A 20,886-nucleotide genomic window follows, 5' to 3' on the forward strand; every position below is an offset into this window, starting at 1 on the left:
GAAAAAACATAGTAAATTTGTTCTAAAAGGTGACCAATCTAAGATATGTCAAAAATAGAGCTACATTACCCTGTATGGTATGGCACGGAGTACAAACTACACCAGTAGAATTTTGAATTTAGCCTCTACTTTGTTTTGAATTAACTGGTGTTAGTCTGGCAAAGCATGAGGGTGATACTGTTGGCCTCAATGTCACTGGAGATGGAAAGATAAGCCTGTTAAACTGTTGCTCATCAGTCAGCCCCATTAGAATCTCATGACAGTAGATATGTCATCAACAGAGTTTGGATCAAGCCTTCAAATTCAAACTGATACCAACTCAAAAAAGACTTAAGGGGAGCAGTTCCTAAATAGGTTATGAGTGGCAACATTTTTTACACACAGACTGATTCATGTGTGGAATAAACTGCCAGAGGAAGTGATGGATATGTGTACAGTAACGATGTTTAAAAAACCTTTGGATAAATACATGAATAAGAGAGGTTAGGAGGGATATGGGCCAAGAGCAGAAATGTCGGACTAGTTTGGTTTGGGAAGAGAGTCGACACAGACTAGTTGGATTGAGGAGTCTGTTTCCATGCTATATGATTTCATGACTATTGTGCCAGCTGGAAAAGTAGACAAAGAAGCCTGTCAAAGTGTCTTTTCATTCTGATGCTTTAGCATATTGTTTACATGATTGAAATTTTGGGTTAACACAGCACCTTGTACATTTTCTGGAATAATTCTAAATTCCAGATTTCGAATGATAGTCCAGTTTCAATAGTAAACCGAGACAGATTATGAAGCAATGAAACAGACTACATGCTAATGGGAGAACTGGGCATTTGACATTACAATGGGTCTTAATTTTAAGTTTCTCTAACAGAATCCTTTGCAAGTTTAAAATCATTATTTTGAGAATTGACCTAAACCGCCAGAAAACCAAATTAGTTTTACTTTGAAGGTTTAATCCTTCACTCTGCTTTTATATTGGTCTATTTATTTTGTAGACTTAAAATTGTCCACGTTCTGATTCATGTTCTATCTTAACAGAACCAGGGATAAAAGCAAATGGAATCTAATCTTATAAATTTTAGAGAATGCATCAATGCATCTGTGAGGCTCTGTACCATTCCAGTAGATCAATTGTTTATTGCCCAAAGAGATTTAATATCTTATTATTTCTGAGTTGCTGTTGTCTAACATTATCCTCCCTGCTGTTTTAGCAAGATTGATACTAGTACATTAAATAGACTGAGGTTGGACTGCATTTAGAATGTTCTATGAAGAGGTTCTTTGGACTAAACAGAGTAAGGACAACCTAAATGTCTCAAGAGGTCTCTCTTAATTTAAGAGATTTGGTTTGTGTAATTGCGGCCTGGTTTTTTTGATTGCTGGCTGGTCATTTTTCAAGTGTAGTTGGGATTTGTGCATGGAGACCCTGTGAAATCCTCAATGTAGCAGACTCTGAAGGAATTGCACAGAACATTGAAGATTGAAGCTGGGCAAATCCATTCTGCTTGGAACCCCTGACTAACCTCCCTTCCTCTGTTGACAGACCTAACAGCATTTCCCATACTCGGTTGCTCCAGATGCAATCATTTCCACTCACACCAGCCTGACCTAAACCCTCACTTACCTGGCCCTCTCATTACCTTGTCCTCTAGTATACTACCTACCTTCCCAACCACACCTCCCTATCCTGACAACATACCCACTTGACATCTCACTTAGCTCGCATCCAATTCCCTTACCACTGTACCTAGAATCCAAACCCTCACCTAGCACGTTACCCTTCTGAAACCCTAACGTCACACTTACCTCACATAAATACCCTTGAAAGCGGCTGTCAAAGTAACTGGCTATAATTTTGGAACTCTAGATGTCAGAAGCAGCTCACTGCTGTGAAAATGTGAGAGAGATAAGCCCTCCCTGAATTGTCAAAATGGAAGTACAGCTCCACATTTCTGACAAAGCCCTAATCAGAATCTTCTATCAGAAAAGAGGAACTCATTCTTTGCATAAAAAAAGGGCTGCTATTCCTCAGAAAATTCAACTTCATGATATTTTTGTCAAAGCAATGTACCTTGTCAAGGGCTTTAGCGGTTAATTGAATTTCTACCCAGTCAGACCTTTTCACAAAACTGTGTGGCAATGGTTAAACCTTTTGGTAGAAATCTTGTAAAATATGCAATCTGTTATCAAGTTGCAATACATCTCAGTTTAAGGTTCAATGTTTCAGTGATTGGGATGACAAGAGTCATCATATTTAATTTTATATATTTCTTTCTGTTTTATAATCTAGTTCTTAATTGACCTGAATTCAGAATGAGTAATAAATGCTGGTCCAGCCAAAGACATCGACATCTGTAAATGCAATATGACTTTCCCTCTCAACTGTTATGGATATGAAAGGAGCTTTTCTCCTCATGGTTACCTGAATGTGAATTAACTTCAATGCTGACACTATCAAGTTGTAAATAAAGTAAACAGAAAGACACCAGTGAGGGTCTTGATTATTGGGCGGGATTCTGGGGGAGGATATGGAAGAAATCAGCTTCCAGAAGGCCATTCTCACCCATCCCCCCTTCCCAATCCTAATTCCCACAATCAGAAACTAATTTTTTTGATTGAAGGACATGTCTGTCCACTCTGCAAGCAAACACCAATGGGGTTTGCTTTCCAAGTTCGCTGTGAGGTCAGTCTCTCACTTGCTGCTGAACGAATGCCATAGTTGGCGGCAGGATGATGCTCTTCATTGTGGGTTGTGCCTAGTTCAGACCCTCAATTGTGGTATGGTGGGGAGGCTCATATTCCCCCTGAAGTGGACCCAATCAGAGCTGAGGACGTCCTTCCGCCAGCCTCCTGGGAGGTTAAATGCTTCCTTACTGCCAAACATGCCTAGAAAGGGGCATAAAATTCTGCCATTAGTCTGTAATTTATTTCCTGGATCTGTTAGATAGGCACTTCTGACATTAGCACCCACTCACTTCCACAGCATTCCTGAATTATTCAGCCCTTGAATATTTGAGATCTGATCACCTCTGCTTTTATTATGACTTTGTTCAATAATTCAAAGGGATCTGGACCATGGATGGGTTCAGCAAACTGTATTGGTGCCAACAACACAAGCTGTAATGAAGGTCTTAATGCAGCTCAGCTGATAATATTCATCATAATAATTACTCTGTTTCTCCTGCTCTTCAAAAGCTATTTCCTGTGTGAGTTATTAAGAATAGAACGCAACATTCGCCTCGATAGTGTCAGCATTGAAGTTAATCCACATCATGTAACAATGAGGATTAAAGTTCCTTTCATATCTATAACAATTGAGAAAGGTAAGTCACATTGCATTTCTGCAGTCAGTCATTGGCCCCGCAGAATGGGAATAACAGCTTTGTGCCTTTAAGATTGGCAAATAGTGTTTTCTCTGTTCAAGTTTTCTGCTGTCTCTGCCTCTGATTGTGACATGACGTATTATTCCAGAGATGCAGGTTACTCATCAGTACTCCAGTAGAGGTGACCCTCTTGAGAAACACGCAGAAAGTGCCTGTGGGTAACATCGTGAAAACTGCCTTCCTCATCCCTTCTGTGAAATTTTTACATAGTGGATACAGCAGTCTCTTATCAGCTGGACCTTTTTTATCGCACAAAAAATGCCTTTTAGAATGTGGAATGACTATTAGTATTCATGAGAAATTTATCTTTTGTTGACCATTGGTGAAAGTTGCAAAAGCTTCCAATGAAAGTTGGTATCTCTGTGTTCACACAAATTCCAGCTGGTAACAGGTAGCTGGTAAAAATGTTTGAGGTAAAAACAATAACTGCAGATGCTGGAAACCAAATACTGGATTAATGGTGCTGGAAGAGCACAGCAGTTCAGGCAGCATCCAACGAGCAGCAAAATCGACGTTTCGGGCTTTTATTCCTGATGAAGGGCTTTTGCCCGAAACGTCGATTTCGCTGCTCGTTGGATGCTGCCTGAACTGCTGTGCTCTTCCAGCACCACTAATCCGGTAAAAAATGTTTGCCTAGTGGTGCAAGTTTTTATTTTAAATTATCTCTCCAAAAGCAATTAATGGCTTTCTCTATTTTAACATTTCTTTCCATTATATGAATTAAGCGTTTGAGAAGAATTGGTGATGGGAACTGAGTCTGGTCTTTGTGAGGGAGATTTGCTCATGGAAAGCAGACATATCTCCACCTGCATACACAGTCAGACAATACAGGTGCGCACATAGAAACATCCCATCATCAGCAGTCCCTCACGGACGAGGATGACTCTCTTCCCCTCTCAGGGAGGGTCTGTAGGTGGTTGTACAGACTGATACAACTACTGCAGGCTCTGTTACGCTTGGGGAAGGTGGTAGTCATGGGAAGGGCATTAGTGTGGCAATGCACTCCTTTCACTGTTTTCACTTCCACTTTTTCTCGATGGCAAGGTGCTCAATTCCTTCCTGGATGCTTTTCCTCCACTTTGGACAGTTTTGGGCCAGTGATTCCCAGGTATCTGTGGGAATGCCGCACTTCGCCACAGAGGTCTTGGGAGTGTCACTGAATCGCTTCCTCTATCCACCTGGGGCCTGCCTGCGGTTTCGAAGTTGGGAGTAGAGTGCTTGCTTGGGGAGTGTTGTGTTGGTCAGGTGGACAACAGGCCCAGCCCATTGCAGCTAATTAAGGCAGGGTCAGTCCCTCGATGCTGGGGATGTTGGCCTTGTCAAGGATGCTGGTGTTGGTGTGTCTGTCTTTCCAGCGGATTGGCAGGATCTTGCAGAGGCCATGTTGGTGGTGCTGCTCCAGCGTTTTGAGGTGTCTGCTAGAGACAGTTCATTTCTCAGAGCCATATAGGAGAGCGGGAACCACCACAGCTCTGTAAACCATGACAGACACACACACCCACAGACATACACAGATGCACACAGATGTCTACACACAAGTATAGGCTCATATACACATAAACACACGGACAGAAAGGTGCACACACATGATAAACATACATGTGACAGCAACAGAAGATAAAACAGACCACTTTACCATTCTCTTAATCATGGGTGTTAGGACACAATTATGTCCAAGGTTTGAAAAGATTATCACGGAATAGAAGGTGCATGGAAAAATCAGACAAGGAAGAAGGGATAAAAGCAAGTTGTCAGTTCATTACAAATGGTTTTGCATTCACCAATTTTCACCAAGGGCCAAATTTTCCAATGCCCTTAAGTGGAAACTTAAACCTTGGAATGAATTTTAAAAATATTGTTGGGGTATGATGGGGGTACCATGCATTTTATTTCTTTTTATCCAGAACCTATGGCATAGATTGGGTGATCTTAGTATCCCAGTCCCAGTCCACCTTATTATTATGCATTCAACAATGAAATTTAAATCAGGACCATAAATTAGTTCCTTTTGTCTTCATTGACTTAGCTGTGTTGTCCTTGTCTCAGTTTTGTGCTATGTATTTTTAGCTAGTCACACTTTTCCACCACCCACTTGGTTTACTTTGTAAGAGACCTATTTAAGCAAAAATATGTAGAGGCGTGAAATGCAAGAGAAGCAATAATCACCCAGATGGTGTTCCTTTTAATATCAGTGTTGGGATCTGAGCATTTATCAGTTTTCTTCCTCCTCCTCACTTCCTTAAAATTCTTCCAAATATGGTGTCCTTCCGTGTTGGTTGTAACTTGCATTCACAACTTCCTCCTTAGCATTTTATAAATAGAGAGCCGTACTTAAACTTCCCAAAATTTCCAAACATCCAACCCAATTCATGTTTGATAGGGATTATCCATATTAAGACAAGGCTCACCAGGGTGATAGAAAGTAAAAATTTGATGAGATGTTAGTTGGCTCATTTTCCACAGACCAGAAAATATATTCTGAAAACTCAAACACTGTCGATTGTTGTGCTTTGAACTTAGTTCACTCATCTCACCAAGAAGTCTTCCTCCAGCTGTTATATTTCTGTGAATTTGGGAGCAAATTATATAACAGTGTAATATTGTATCTATGTTGCAAATGTTAAAGGGACATACAAAGTATTTTCCACCCACACTATACAGAGACAGCTTATCAAATTATAGAATGTTAACAATTCACTCTGTCATCAATTTCACAATTTTTCCATCTATTGCATGCTCCCCACAGGTTACACCTTTATCAAGCAAGTGTTTCTCTGTTCAATGATTGATGAATTCTCTTCACCAATGGTTTGTGAGAGAGACAAAGAAACTGCAGGTGCTGGAATCCGAAACCAACAGGCAGGAGGCTGGAAGTACACAACAGGCCAGACAGCATCAAGAGGTGGAGAAGTCAACATTTCAGGTGTAACCCTTCTTTAGGACTGGGGGTGGGTGAGGGAGGTGTTGCAGATAAAGGGGGTTGACGGGTCAGGGTGGGGAAGTGGGGATAGGTGAAGAAAGGAAATGAATCCGGTTGATGGCTGGGAAGAATGGAAGGGAGGGGCTGAGAAGGGAATTGGGGGATGGGGAGGGAGGTTATTTGAAATTGCAGAAATTAATGTTGAGTCCTCTGGGCTGAAGGCTGCCCAGGCAGAAGATTACGTAATATTCTTCCAATTTGCGGTTTGGTTTGTTCTGGCAATGGAGGAGGCCAAGGATGATCATGTCGGAAAGGGAGTGGGAAGGGGAATTAAAATGGGCAGTGATTGGGAGGTCTGGTCGGCCTCTGTGGGCCCGGCTGGGATAATTGGCCTTACAGAAGGCAGAGAGGTGGGGAGCGGAAGATGTCCTTGGTGGTGGGGTCTAGTTGGAGTTTGTGGATGCATTGGATGTGGAGAATGGTGGGCTGGTAGGGGAGGAAAAGGGGATCTCTGAATTATTGGGTTTCGTGGGTGGGTTTAGAGCAGTGGAACGAGGAGTGGAGGTGGCGTGGCAGAGTGCTGTTTGGATGATGGAGGGGGAGGTAAAGCACATTATTCAAATAAGGTGGAGTGGAATGTCTCCTCATCTGAGCAGATGGGGCAGAGGCAAAGAAACTGAAAGAATGGGATGGAGTTCTTGTAGGGAGGAGGTGTGGTCCAAGTAGTTATGGGAGTCTGTAGGTTTGTAATAAATGTCTGTCTGGAGACTGTCATTGGAGATGGAAATTGAAAGGTCAAGAAAGGACAGGGAAATGTCTGAGATGGACCAGGTGAATTTGAGGGTGGGGTGGAAGTTGTGGGCAAAGTCGATGAACTGCTCCAGTTCAGCTGGGTGCAAGATGCTGCATCGATGAAATCACCAATGTAACGGCGGAGGTGTTGGGGCACAGTGTCTGTGTAGGTACTGAATAGAGACTGTTCAATATCGCCAACAAAGAGGCAGGCGTAGCTGGGGCCCATCTGTGTGCCCATGGCCACTCCCTTGATTTGGAGGAAATTGGAGGAGTTAAAGGAAAAGTTATTGAGAGTGAGGATCAGTTCGGCAAGGTGGTGGAGGGTACTGATGAAGGGTGACTGGATGGGTCTATTGCAGGGGAAGAAGTGGAAGGCCTGACGGCCATCCTTATGGGGTGTGGACGTGTATAAGGACTGCACGTTGATAGTGAAGATAAAACGCTGGGGGCCAGGGAACTGGCAGTGGAAGGGAGATCACCAAAGGCAATGAGGGCACAGACAGTGCATTTGCTTTTGGTCTGTTGGGTCATGGTGGGGTCATTGGTAAGGGGAAGTAAGATGTGGTATTGGAGAATTAGCGTTCGGCCTCTGCGACATAGGGGCTATAAGTTTGGAGGCAGCGAAGGGGAGCAGAGAATTCCATGTTCTGATTGCAATTCTGTCCAGCTTCATTTGTTGCTGAAACTTTGCTCCAGCCCTTTGCTACCTCCAGACTGGCAATACACAACAATCCATCTTTAATCCTCTATAAGCTTAAGATCATCGAAAATTCTGTTTCCCTTATTCTATAAGGGATGAAGTCCCGTTCTCCCATCACCCCGAGCTCACTGGCTCCCTTTTCATCAACTTTCCGCAGGCCAAAGGTGTGTATGATAAGTGGATAGGCCATAATAAATTGCCCATTCTGTCCAGGATGTACAGGTTAGGTGGTCTAGCCATGGAAAATCCAGGGTTACTGGAATAGATTAGGGTAGTGGGTCTGGGTGGGATACCCTACAGAGGGTTAGTGTGGATTCAATGGGCTAAATGGCTTGTTATCACATTGTAGGGATTCTATGATTCTATGATTTCTCAATTGTAAATCACTCATCCTTGATTTCAAATACCTCCCCAGCATCAGATCTCTCTCTGTCCCCCTCCAGTCCTAAAACTCTCCAAGATATCAATACATTGCTAAACATCTGAACCTCTTGATGTTACCTGATCGTAATTGTTCCCATTGGCAGGCCATGCAACAGGTCCCAGACTAAACTCCTCAAACCACGACACTTCAGATCCTTGCTGTACTCATTTAACAAACTCCTTAAGCAAATTATCTTGACCAAATGATTGCTCTCAAACCCGTTACGTGACTTTGTGTCAGATTATGTGAATTGTTCCTTTGCAAATGACTTGGAGCATTTTAATTTTTCAAAGGCGTTGTATAAGTACAAGCTCTGGTCATTGTTTCATACATAAAGATTTCATTTTCCAACCTCACTATTATGCTGTTCTGTAATTATCTTAATTTTACCTCCTGTCGTTACAGCCTCAACATCCTGTCACAAAAATCTATCACTGGCTTGTTATAATGCTTCGTGATCTCGAACACTTCTATTCAATCACTCTGTAGTTATAATGGGGAAAACATCCTGAAAAAATGCCTTCATTCCTCATCCCTGAAAAGTAATCATGTTGATTTTGGTAGCAGAGACTCACTACGATTTGTCACTTTAACCTTTGCTCTATTTTCTGTAAGTTGTATTTCACACTTAATTTTCAACACATAGCAAAAATATAATGGAAGAGAAAACATTTCCTCAGGTGTTTTTTAGGATCTTCAGCATCAGGCATTGTACCTGCTGTGCACTGTAATACTCATACTGGAATCAGCACAGCAGGGAATGTTACATTTTGAAAAAACAAAGCAGCTATTTTGGGATTGGCAAAAAAGTGTTGTAGAGATCCAATAACTGATAGATTTTACAGGTATACTTGCACCAAATCTTCTGCCTTTTATGTTCAGGCATCTTTCATTTCAAACAGAAGCAAATATCAGAAACTTGATATATTTTACAAAATGCTTTTCTTGACCAGCAGGTCTCTCAAAGAACTTTGCTACCAATTAAGTACTTTGTTTGGAAGGGAAGTCTCTGTTGTGTTATGTCAGAAACATAGCAGTTAATTTATATGCAACAATCTTCCGTGGCTAACAATGTGATTATTGTTATATAAGGTTATGGTCTTGAAGATGGTTATGTTGAAGTGATATTTGCTCCACTTAGCCTGGTGGTAGAGAAATCAACAGCTTTGCCTGAGATCGTAATAAAGATAAAGTAATCTGGCTCCTGTTAGCTGTAATTATATCTAACTAGTTAATGTTAATTGTACCTATCATGAAATTAACTACACCTTGTTTTATCAGACAAGTGCCTCTTATTAAGGTTCTGTAGCAGTCGAACTTCTATCACAGATAATTAGACAAGATTAAATTCAAAGGAAGATAGGGGTTCTTTTGGTATAGTGGCAACGTCCCGACCTCTGACCCTGAAGGCCTGGGTTCAAGTCACACTTGTTCCAGACGTTCATTGTAAACATCTCAGATTGATTAGAAAAACATTACACTATGGGCAGTGTATGTAATTCATTCTTTTCAGGGGGGTCCTCTTGTGGTGCAACGGTAGTGACCCAATCCCTGAATCTAGAAACCAGGCTTCAAGACCCACCGGCAACACAGGTGTGTGTAATAGCATCTCAGAACAGGTTGCTTAGAAAAGCAGGTTGAACTAAAATTTAAAAGGAAGGTAAGTGTTCTTGTGGTGTAGTAGTATTGCTCCTACCTTTGAGCTAGGGGACCTGGGTTCAAGTCCCACCTGTTCCAGAGGTGTGTAAATACATCATTGGGCAGATGATTAGAAAATCAGTTAAAATAAAGAGAAAAGAGCTGTGGTAGTGTTCCTGCTGAGATAGCCTGAGTTCAAATCTCACTTGGCCTGGATCTATATTATAGCATGTCAAAACAGGTAGGTTAAAATAACTGCCAGATGCTCAACAGAGTACAATTGATAACTTGGTCACTGTTTATAAGTTTAAAAAGAACAGTAGTGATAAATGTAACCTAGCTCCTGTTAGCTGTAATTATAATGAACAAGTTAGCGTTAATTGTACCTATCATGAAATTAAAACAAGTGCCTCTTTATTGACACAGCCATATAGGGTCCTGAAGAAGGGCTGATGCCCGAAACGTTGATTCTCCTGTTCCTTGGATGCTGCCTGACCTGCTGCGCTTTTCCAGCAACACATTTTCACCACAGCCGTATAGTGTCCCTACCTCTGAACCCTGATGCCCAGGTTTAACTCCAAACTGTTCCTGAAGTGTGCAATAAGATATCTGAGCAGGTTGATGAGAAAATATGTAAGAAAGGAAGAATATCCCAACCACAAGCCACCAATGGTTGATAATGAAACGAAGTGACATTCTTGCAGCTCAGCTACCTGAAAATACAACAAATAGATGGTCTGTTTCTTGATGTCAATTCGGCAATTAAAATATTTGCAGTTGCGCACATGCAAAATGAAAGATGCCTCATATGGTAATTTTCATTTTGCTTTCTTAATGCAAACATCTCTGAATATGCTAGGCTGAAGATTTGAAAGAAGATGAGCAATTATTGTTTTGGAGACTGGAAATAACTCCACTATTCCTCTTCAGGTTTTGTCAGGAATCTTTTATGACCACTTGAGCAAGTACGTGGGGCCTCATCTGACAGTGGAGTATCAGCCTTGGCAATGCAGGCTCCAACAAGAGATTCAACCATATATTTAAACATCAAGTTATTGTTAATTAAGTAACAGTATCATCTATCTGAAATGGAAAAAGTTGTGAAGTCTTCGGAGAGTTTGGTTCCTGGCCTGAAGGCCTTCAATGACTGAAGAGATTGGGTTTGTTTTTCTTGGAAATGAAAAGGTTGAGAGGGGATTTGACTGAGGTCCTAAAATCTTTCCATTGCTTTGAATTAACCCTGATATTTGTTAGAGTGTGGCTGACTACCTGCATGTCTTCCTTCTTCCTAAACATTTGGTAAATGGATTCCTCAATGTAGTACGATTGTAACAAAGTTACTAAAGGATTGTCAACAACGTTGGCAATTAACTTTAATGACATTTTGTTAAATATAAGCACAATATACAAGAGGAGTTAAGAGAGGTCATTTCTGGAACCCGACATAATGTGTTATTCTCCCAACATCATTGATGTTGGAGTCTACTACTCAGCAGAGTACTGTATATCAACGACAGTTCTTTTCATTGTAGCAGGTAGCACATCCAAGTCTTCCCCGGTTTTCACAGAGGTGAGCACATCCTATCTTGCTAAACCAAATGGCTCAAGTCCCGGAGCAAATTGATTGCATTTATCTATTTTGTACAACTGCAGTACATGACTGAAGTCACCAATGCAAATATTCCACATCAATTTCAAAGAAAAACATTCCTTGAAATGAGATGTCTTAATGATTGTTCTATTCTTGTGTTTCCTATCCTCTCTGTCTTTGCAAACATTTGCATTCATTGATTTTCAAATTGAATTGCCTTCAATGTCCCATTGCTGACTGATCTGCTTATTTGCCTTTGGCCTCGTTCACAAGTTCTATATTCAAAGCTATTGAAAAAAATTCAAGAAAGTAAGAATTCATTTCAGATTCAATCACTGCGTAGTGAGAGTAATAGACGTACATCAGATTATATAGAACTTAAAGCACAGAAACAGACCATTTAGCCTCGCAACAGTGCACTGCTTCCTTAGTGGTCTGAAGCTCTATATGAGCCCACTCTCACTGTCCTTTATCCAATCCTTTTTGCACAGGCTTCCACTACTTTATCTCACTTGAACCTTCCTTTTAAAAAGAATGTATCTATATGACTCGGATTTTCAGATGGGCACATAACAGTTTCAGAAGGGTAGACGGGATTTATGCGTGGGGACGTTATGGAATATCCATCACAGCAAATGCCAAAGGAATTGAGTGGGAAATTTAAGATTCTGCGGGTCAGTTTTCAAATACCTGAAATCTCTTTGCTTAATGTATCCATCCAATTGATGAATCTAGAGGGTTCATTTTAAGTTAAATAAGTTGTTATTCTGGAAAATGTAGCTAATTAAATACTTAGTCTGACATTGAGTCACTACTAAACAGATACCCAATCTACCTCACACGTCCGCAACAGCGCCTTGCCTGAGAACCTTTATAGTCCCCAACTCCTGATCCAACCACTTTTCTGTTGGTTCAGACTCAACTCCTGCATTGCTCTGCCACCCAATCTAACACCCCTGATCTGGATCAGATCATTGTCACCTACCCCACAGAACCCTGAACACCCATTTCCTCACTGTGGATCTAACATCCTTGCTCTAGTGCCAGAGTCAACCCCAGTCTACGGGACCTGACAACCTTATAACCCCCAACTCCTAACTAGACCTGATATCTCTCATTTACCTGACTTACTCAAAGCATTCTATCATTTACCCACTGAATTGCACACTACTCCCTAACTTTCTACTCACATGACACTATACCACCTGTCTCTCTACTGCATTACTCAGTTGATAACTTATCTACTTGGCACATCATTTACTTCATGACCTAGCCTCAGCTTATATACTTACTTACCCATTGACAGCAGTGGTCAAAGTGGATGGATTTGTAAAACAAAGACTACAGCAGCTGACTGCTGTAGAACAGGGATGTTGTATGCTTTTCCCCCAGACGATCATCACAATCAGGGACCTGTCAGAATGGAAGAACACTTCACATTTTTCATAATTACATGATAGTCATTAATATCAATAAATAATTTAGGAGGAACCTCTTTATTTGGAGGGTAGTTAGTTTGGGCAGATTGCAACCACAAGCAGAAGATAGAAAAATAGAAATAGAATCCCTACAGTGTGGAAACAGGCCCTTCAGCCCAACAAGTCAACGCCAACCCTCCGAAGAGTATCCCACCCAGACCGTTCCCTTACTCTATTAGTCTACACTTACCCATGACTAATGCACCTCACCTACACATCCCTGAACAATTTAGCATAGCCAATTCACTTCATCTGTGCATCTTTAGATTGATAATGGGACATGGGACCAGACTTTCCAAGGAGTGCAAATCAGAATGACCTGTTAGAAGCAAGGAGCTCGTTTGTTGTGTAAAAAAGGTGGTAATCTGTGTCAGATATTGAATGATATATAATTTATAGCCCCTAGTTTTCTACTCTACCCATGGGTGTAACTTCTTTATATCCACTATATCAAATCCCTTCACAATGGTAAATGCCTCAGTTAGGCGCATCTTGCACCTTTCTCATTCCTTGAGGAAAGATCCTCAATTTATCCAATTAAAGTATCAAGACAAATTTGAAAGTAAAGATTGATTGAATACTCATGAGCAATTGGCTTTTTTTTTCTTCAATCACAGTCAGGATTGTGATGAGTGGTTTGATAAGAAGATCCTGCATTTCAAAATGCGATTTGCCAGCAATAATATATCGTTAACTCTTCATTGTCCTTGAGGTTGTCTGGCAAGTCACTCAATTGTCTCACAAATAACTGCAGTGGTTAAAAGGAAGGTTCTCAGGATAAACAGAAAATACTGATCTTGTCTAAAGAAGCTATGCCATTATGGGTCATCCATCCAAAATAAATATGCGATACTGTTCCCTTCATAGAATCCAATTAGCTTCAAGTCCTCCATTTCTTATAGTCTTTACAATTAATGATGACGACTGAGTCTCATGCACAGCGTTGAAATCAAGTTGAGATGAGTATTTCTTTGGAACAATATTCAGATCAATATTGGCACCAGTACATTAGTACCTCACCTGATCTCAGAACATTTCAATTGACTCAGAAGCGATGTTTGTCATTGTCAGTTAGACTTCTAAAGTCAGTTCCAGGTTTCTGATTAAAGAGGAGTTTTTAGATGTTCACAGTTCCCTGCTGGTAGCACATGGCAGAAAGATTGGACATATTGACCCTGACTGACACACAGGAAGACTTTGTCCCTAACATTATCAAAATGAGTAGGTGTAGGAAGATGTTTCCATTGTTAGGAAAGACGAGGAGGGCACAGCCTTAGAATAAAGGGAAGACCTTTTAGAATGCAGATAAGGAGAAGCTTCTTCAGCCAGAGAGTGGAGAATCTATGGAATTCATTGCCACAGAAGGCTGTGGAGCTCAGTTCATTGAGTATATTTAAGACTGAGATAGATAGGTTCTTGAGTATCCGGGGATCAAGAGTTACAAGGAGAAAGCAGGAGGAAGGAGTTGAGAAACCACTTGGCTGAATGGCATAATTTCTGCTCCTATGTCTTACGGTCTAATGTTGCTATGGAAAGGTGAATATGTAACCCCTATCAAATGAATTACCAACAGCAGAAGCTTGCATTACTTCAAACTTTTGATGTTGGGAATAAAAGATACCAAGTCAGACACCTGTAGCAAAGGGAAGGTAAAGAGGGAAGAGTGAAACCTTGGTTGAAAAGGTTGATCCCAATACCTGGATTTTCTATCAAACAAAATTCCTCCTCTCTCCATTAGAGAGAGAGGAAAGTAAAACTGGATCAGAATCAGTTGGACAGACTGTTGGGAGGTGGAAGAGAATTTTGCAAAGTTTGTTGAGCCAGGCCATCAAAGATGATAAAGTTAAACTTGAGATGCTGGGATCTTGAGAACCAGCATGGTTGGTGAGCACAAGAATGTTCAATGAACAACACACAGTTAAGAGGAGCCTATTTTTAAAAAGAAAAGTTTTTCATAAGTGAAATTTTCTTCCTAAAACTACATAGCAGTTTTTACAAAGAGGTCTTTTAATGTAGCGAATGCAATGTCAATGGAGCTTAAAACTAATTTAGAGAATTATGCCAAAGTGTTCTCTGTTTGAGGTTTCCTCCCATTTTGGTTCAGCACAGACTTTTAATGTATAAATATAGGCATATTAGAAGAACAGAAAATATCATGACAGGAGGCACAACAACACTTGATATTTGACTGCCAAGAATAGTCCAAATAACCAGTGATGGATGATGACACCTCTGAGTTATCAGGTGAAACCTCCCTTGTGAATACATGCAATTTGATATCACATTTCATGAGGCATCCTCTATCTAATCCACACTGCTTGGTCAACCAAAGTCATAAAGAGAGCATCTGTGCACTGAATGTGATCTCTTTCATTCAGTTAAGTGTTGCACTGGATTTTGGAAAAAAAGATAGAAACCCTTATGACCTAAGGGACATTGAAAGGATGAATTGTTATTTTAAACCATGGTTATATCAGGTCTGGGATACTCGCATGGCTAGTGAGTCTGAAGTAAAGTATTATAAAGAAGCTGCAGTATAATAATTGTATGGTTGATGAGAGGTATTCTCATGAGAGGTATGCTGTTCTTATTTATTAGTAATTTTGAACTTTGATTGATGACCTCAGCTTCCAGACAGCAAACACATGGAAACATGATTTGTCTTGGCAGTGTAAAAGAAGACATTTTTTCTATCTGTGATAGTGTGCTAACGGAAAGCTGTTATCAAGTCTGCACTTTTATTGTCTTTACATATCAAAATATATGGCTCTTTGTGTTAGCTATCTCTGCATAATTTATACATTCTATTTCCAGAACTAGGTGCTGGCGAGTCTCTAGAGAAAGGAAACTGTGAGCAGATCAGGAAAATGCATTTTCAATAACTTACCATGCAAAGCAATCAATCAACAGCAAGAATAGATGAAGTGATAAGTTATTCGATAGACAGAATTCACTTTTGTTTCTTGTGAGATTATGACATTGCTATAATATAAATTGCCTCAGCGATTGTTGAGATCAGAAGAGATTTATTGCTGCAGGCTTTCATCGCAATCCTAGTTCTGAAGGAGTAATACAGATTTGAAGGAACAGAGGTGTTGTTTGCATTATGCTTTTGACTTTACCTTGTATTACTCAGTAGGCTTTATTATTTGTTATGACCATTTTCCGAATTCATTACAGTTCCAGACAAAATACTGCAAATCATTAAACTGCTGAGTGTGGAGAAACAAACTGACTCCCTTCTTTGCTTTCTCCATTGGCTGGAATAAATATAATTTTAAAAGTATCCCTTCCTTTATGGATATCTTTCTTCCAGACCAAACTAATGCATCTTTTAAATGGAGATAATTTATCCAGGCTTTCCTGAGTTAACAAAATAATGAGTTTATTTGTTACTAAATATGAAAGAAAGCAATATACATACACAGATTAGGAAAAAAATCCTTCAATCCAAAAAAAAGTTTTTTTTAAATGTATGCAGGACTTTCTCTCATTGACTCATTAGGATTAGATGGTAGAATATTGTAGCCATTACTTTGGATGGTATTGATAACATTAGCATTAGTGGATGAGAAACCAATTTTGAGATTTCTGACTTTTCAAGCAGATTGAAATTCTTTGATCCTGCTGTCTTCGCATGGCAGCTAACTTGCAGCCAGCAGCGTGAGATGCATGCATTTTTTTTCCTTTCTTTACCTGCAGTGTAGGGTTGAGTAATGGATGTTCCCAAACTTCACAGTACACCAATCCATCCAAGGGTATATCAGATAACTGACTACCAGATCAAGGGCTGCAGACAGTTTTTTTTTAACCCCATTTTTCTACATCCCTGGAAGTGTACACACAAACATGCATGCAGTAAATGGCTTCTTGCTGAGACGGGGAGTACGCAGTTAGCATCTCACTACCTTTTTCTTGCTAGCCTTTCTATTTGACATTTGAAGTTTGCTTTACCTTACAGGTTTCACTTTCTGTGGGTGCACGCACCAGAAACTCACCAAAAATACATCTGCAGACATCTTCTGCCTGTGGCAGTCTTCCTTTAAAACACATCTGTTGAAATAAAAGTATGATATATCCATAACTCCTGTGAGGATGTGAGCCATTACTGTGACACTTACCCCACAGGATGAATGAAAAGTGATCCCATTCTTATTGAAAAAAGGCTGGAAAGAATTAAATATATAAAACAACAAACTCACATGTACATTTAATCTGTTAGCCTCAATCATTGTTATCCCTTCAGTTTGAACCAGCTCCCTTTATGTTATGGATAGATCATCTGTAACTACCTTCGATTTCCTTGAATGTGGGTCATTTTTTAAGGTGGACAGGTGAAGGAACAAAGTCTAATAGAACAACCTGGTATTCTGGCTCTTAAACTTGTTCATAAAAGTAAATGGGTTGTGGTCAGTTTAGACTGTCATCTCTCTATACTCATTCTCACACTACATCTCAAAGTGTTTGAATGCCAGTAGTAAATGAGAGATTTTGCATTGCACTGTAGAGTACCATTTCTGTTGTTTATTTAGGTTTTTTGGAGAAGTAACTGATTGATCCCTCTATCCAGATTTGTGTTTCTGAAGGAAAACAGCTCCATTGTGATATATCGCTTGCATCAATGGCTGCTTTAAATATTTAGTTAAAGTTTAGAGTTGTAAGCATGGGCTTATTTACTAAAGGGGCCTTCAATGTTTCCAAAGCTATACGTCTGTTAGCAGTACAATGATTGTGCTGATGCTTGAGATAAAAGATCAATAGAATCCAGACATTCCTAAGAACCTTATGATTTCCCATTTTGCTTTGAGAATGGGAATCTCTGCTCCCACTCGTGAATTTGCTGCTCTGGGCATCAGTCCTCCTCAATTCCCTTTCCCCCCTCCCCATGTGTCCAAGATAGATCCCTTGAGCCTTCAGTAAATTCGTTCTTTGCAAGATTGACCACTAATACAGCTGACTATATTTCTGCAAGAGGGCTTCCAGCTGCACTGAGTCATTGTACTCTGTGAAGTCATCTCAGTGTGCTGCACAATTAAATAAGTCTGCTGCTAGCTGGTTCATCGATCTTTGAAAGGTAAGTCATAGAGTCATAGAATCCTACAGCACGGAGACAGGCCCTTTGATCCATGCCAACCAAAATGTGACAGGAATCCAATTTCAGAATCCGATTGGCACGACCTGACACTGATATAACTACAAGGGGGCATAGCTTTAAATTAAGGGGGGGTAGATATAGGACTGATGTTAGGGGTAGGTTCTTCACTCAGCGAGTCGTAAGTTCATGGAATGCCCTGCCAGTAGCAGTGGTGGACTCTCCCTCTTTATGGGTATTTAAGCGGGCATTGGATAGGTATATGGAGGATAGTGGGTTAGTGTAGGTTAGGTGGGCTTTGATCGGTGCAACATCGAGGGCCGAAGGGCCTGTACTGCACTGTATTCTTCTATGTTCTATGTTCTATGTTCTATGTTCTATATGGAATTAGAAAAGGGGAGTTTCCTTCACTCAAGCAGTCAAGAAAGCCAACCAAGAATAAATACTTTTTGGTAATGTAGGCTGCTTTACCTACTTCATCAATGTCATCATCCAGCCAGGGGACTGGATACAATTCAGCTTGGGTCACTGCATTAACTTTTCGGTCGTTAATACTGAGCCTTTTAGAATTCATCTGGCTCCAGCACAAGAACAATTGGGAAGCTCCTGCCATTGCGGCTAGACTCTTCTACCATTTAGTTAATCCCTTCCAAAACTGACCCGGCATTTCTGGGTCTACATGAAAGGGATGCTACCTAATGGGATGTTCCTCTCCTGTATCCATACCATGTTGATCTAGAGTGGTGCAGCCTGGCTTGTCTTTGCTTAAGACCTTAAAAACCTTAAAAATTAGGTCTGCACAAAGGTGTATAAATAAAGAATCTAAATTTCTTAGTATATTGGTTGGATAGGTTTTTCAAACAGGAAAAATTTAATCTAAGACAGAATTGGGATTTTGCAAAGCTTTGTCACAGAGTTTATAATTTATTGGTTGAAATAGACCCCTCTGTCTATTAACTTTTTCCCTCTACCTATTAACAAGGTAACGGGGGTTCCGTGTGGATCTTCCCCATGTCTCCCTCCAATTCATGATAACTCCTCCCCTTGTCCTCCAGGCTGGTGTAAATGGGGCAGACTGTTACCTTGCTTGTCCCCTTCTTGATAACGGTACTGATTTATCATGTTGAGATGACACAGCCTTTGTCTTTTTCACCGATCAGGGGGTCTGCATTAGAAAATTCACTTCCTTAAGCTTCTCAGCTACTCTGTATGGGCCACTGAACAGGGCTTTCAAGAGTTCACCTGATATTAGTTGGAGCAGTGACACATACCTCCTGTTAATGCCTCCTAAGAAGTGAAAAAGACAATCAAGGTTGTAAGAGATGGTATTTTTTTTCTGAGAGAGGGGAAAGGGTAGCTAGTCTGTCAATACCTGTTCTTCTTTTTTCTTTTGATATGAGGTTTTCCTGATTCTCTACGAGTGTATCATGGGTCCACTCTGAACTTTGTCTGAAAGTCTCTGAAGTTACATCCGCCCAGTCGTCTTTTGCTGACATCAGTTCTCCCTTCAAAGAGACATGCTAGAATTGAAAGTTCAGTATATCCTGTGGGATTCCAAACCATTAGTAGAACACTTTCTATGATCTAATCACAACTGTTCACAACCAATCTTTGATCATAGACATGAGTCATTTGCTTCTTTTGTGTAAATGGATGGGGAGGGTGAACATCCCTATTCTGGCTGGGAGTAATGGCATCTCAGTGAACAGGCAAACTGGACTCGGCATCTCCAAATCATGGACAGTTCTCAGTTGAGAACAGATACTGCAAAGTTGGATACACATGGATAAAGAGAAATTGGATTTCCAAAATCTCAGATGCAGTCAGTTGTTAACGTGAATGTTCTAAATGTACTCTTCACTGCATTCTGAATGTCTTTAGATCACCAAGGAGCCCTCATTATTGTCCCAACCATTTTCTGAAAGCTATTTGGCACTTTGCAAATGGAAAGCATGTATATTATCCACACTTTTCATGTCTTGCACATTTTTAGCCACTGCTATTTTTGACTGCACTTTTCCTATTTAAGGAAATAGCAGGAAGAAGTACTGGACTAAAAGGATAAATACAGAACATAGAGGTGACAAAACAAAGAAATTGTTAGTCCATCGATTGAGCCTAGATTCAAATCCAATCATCAGGTTCAAAAGATAATGTGCAACACCACTCAATCTCTTCTGGACTACTTTTGCAAGATACTTTAGGGTAGACTACTGGTCTGATGATCTTCAAATATAAATCATCGTTTTTGAACAAAGGTTCATTGGGGTGGCATGGTGGCTCAGTGGTTAGCACTGCTGCCTCACAGCGCCATGGTCCTGAGCTTGATTCCAGCCTCAGGTGATGGTCTGTGTGGAGTTTGCACACTCTTCCTGTGTCTGTGTGGGTTTCCTTTGAGTGCTCTGGTTTCCTCCCACTGTCCCAAGATGTGCAGTTTAGGTGAATTGGCCATGTTAAATTGCCCATAGTGTTCAGGGGTGTTCATTAGTCATGGGAAATGTAGGGGAGTGGGTCTGGGTGGGATTTTATGTGGACTTGTTGGGCCAAATTCCGGTGTCCACACTGTAGAGATTCTATGACACTGGAATACATCAAATTTAATGTTAGGCTAAATTAGGATTCATTGTTACAGAGTTTATAATTTGTTGGTTGAAATAGCACCCCCTACCTATTAAAATAAATTGGAGATGGAAATGTGGTTTGGTTCTGGAACAGTTTCTCATATCTGCATCCCTAATTGACATCAGGGCTTGGAAATATGTGCACCACTTGGCAACAATTCAATTCTATTTCTATCTTCTGTGTCCTTCAGCCTGTGTGACAATGCAAGCGACAAAAAGAAGACAAGTTGCCCAACCCTCTATTTGA

The 20,886-nt window shown here is 40.5% G+C and overlaps 1 long non-coding RNA gene across 1 annotated transcript in view; it reads left to right on the forward strand.

Annotated features, from left to right (window-relative positions):
• The first annotated feature begins 6,143 nt into the window (after positions 1–6,143).
• The window catches only part of LOC140469461 (uncharacterized), a 63,337-nt gene continuing 48,594 nt past the window's right edge, over positions 6,144–20,886 (forward strand). The window contains exon 1 of the long non-coding RNA XR_011956117.1: positions 6,144–6,282. This is a non-coding gene — a long non-coding RNA (uncharacterized lncRNA). The remainder of the gene's footprint in view (positions 6,283–20,886) is intronic.

Source organism: Chiloscyllium punctatum, chromosome 49 (assembly GCF_047496795.1).
Source record: "Chiloscyllium punctatum isolate Juve2018m chromosome 49, sChiPun1.3, whole genome shotgun sequence".
NCBI classification, from domain to species: Eukaryota; Metazoa; Chordata; class Chondrichthyes; order Orectolobiformes; family Hemiscylliidae; genus Chiloscyllium; species Chiloscyllium punctatum.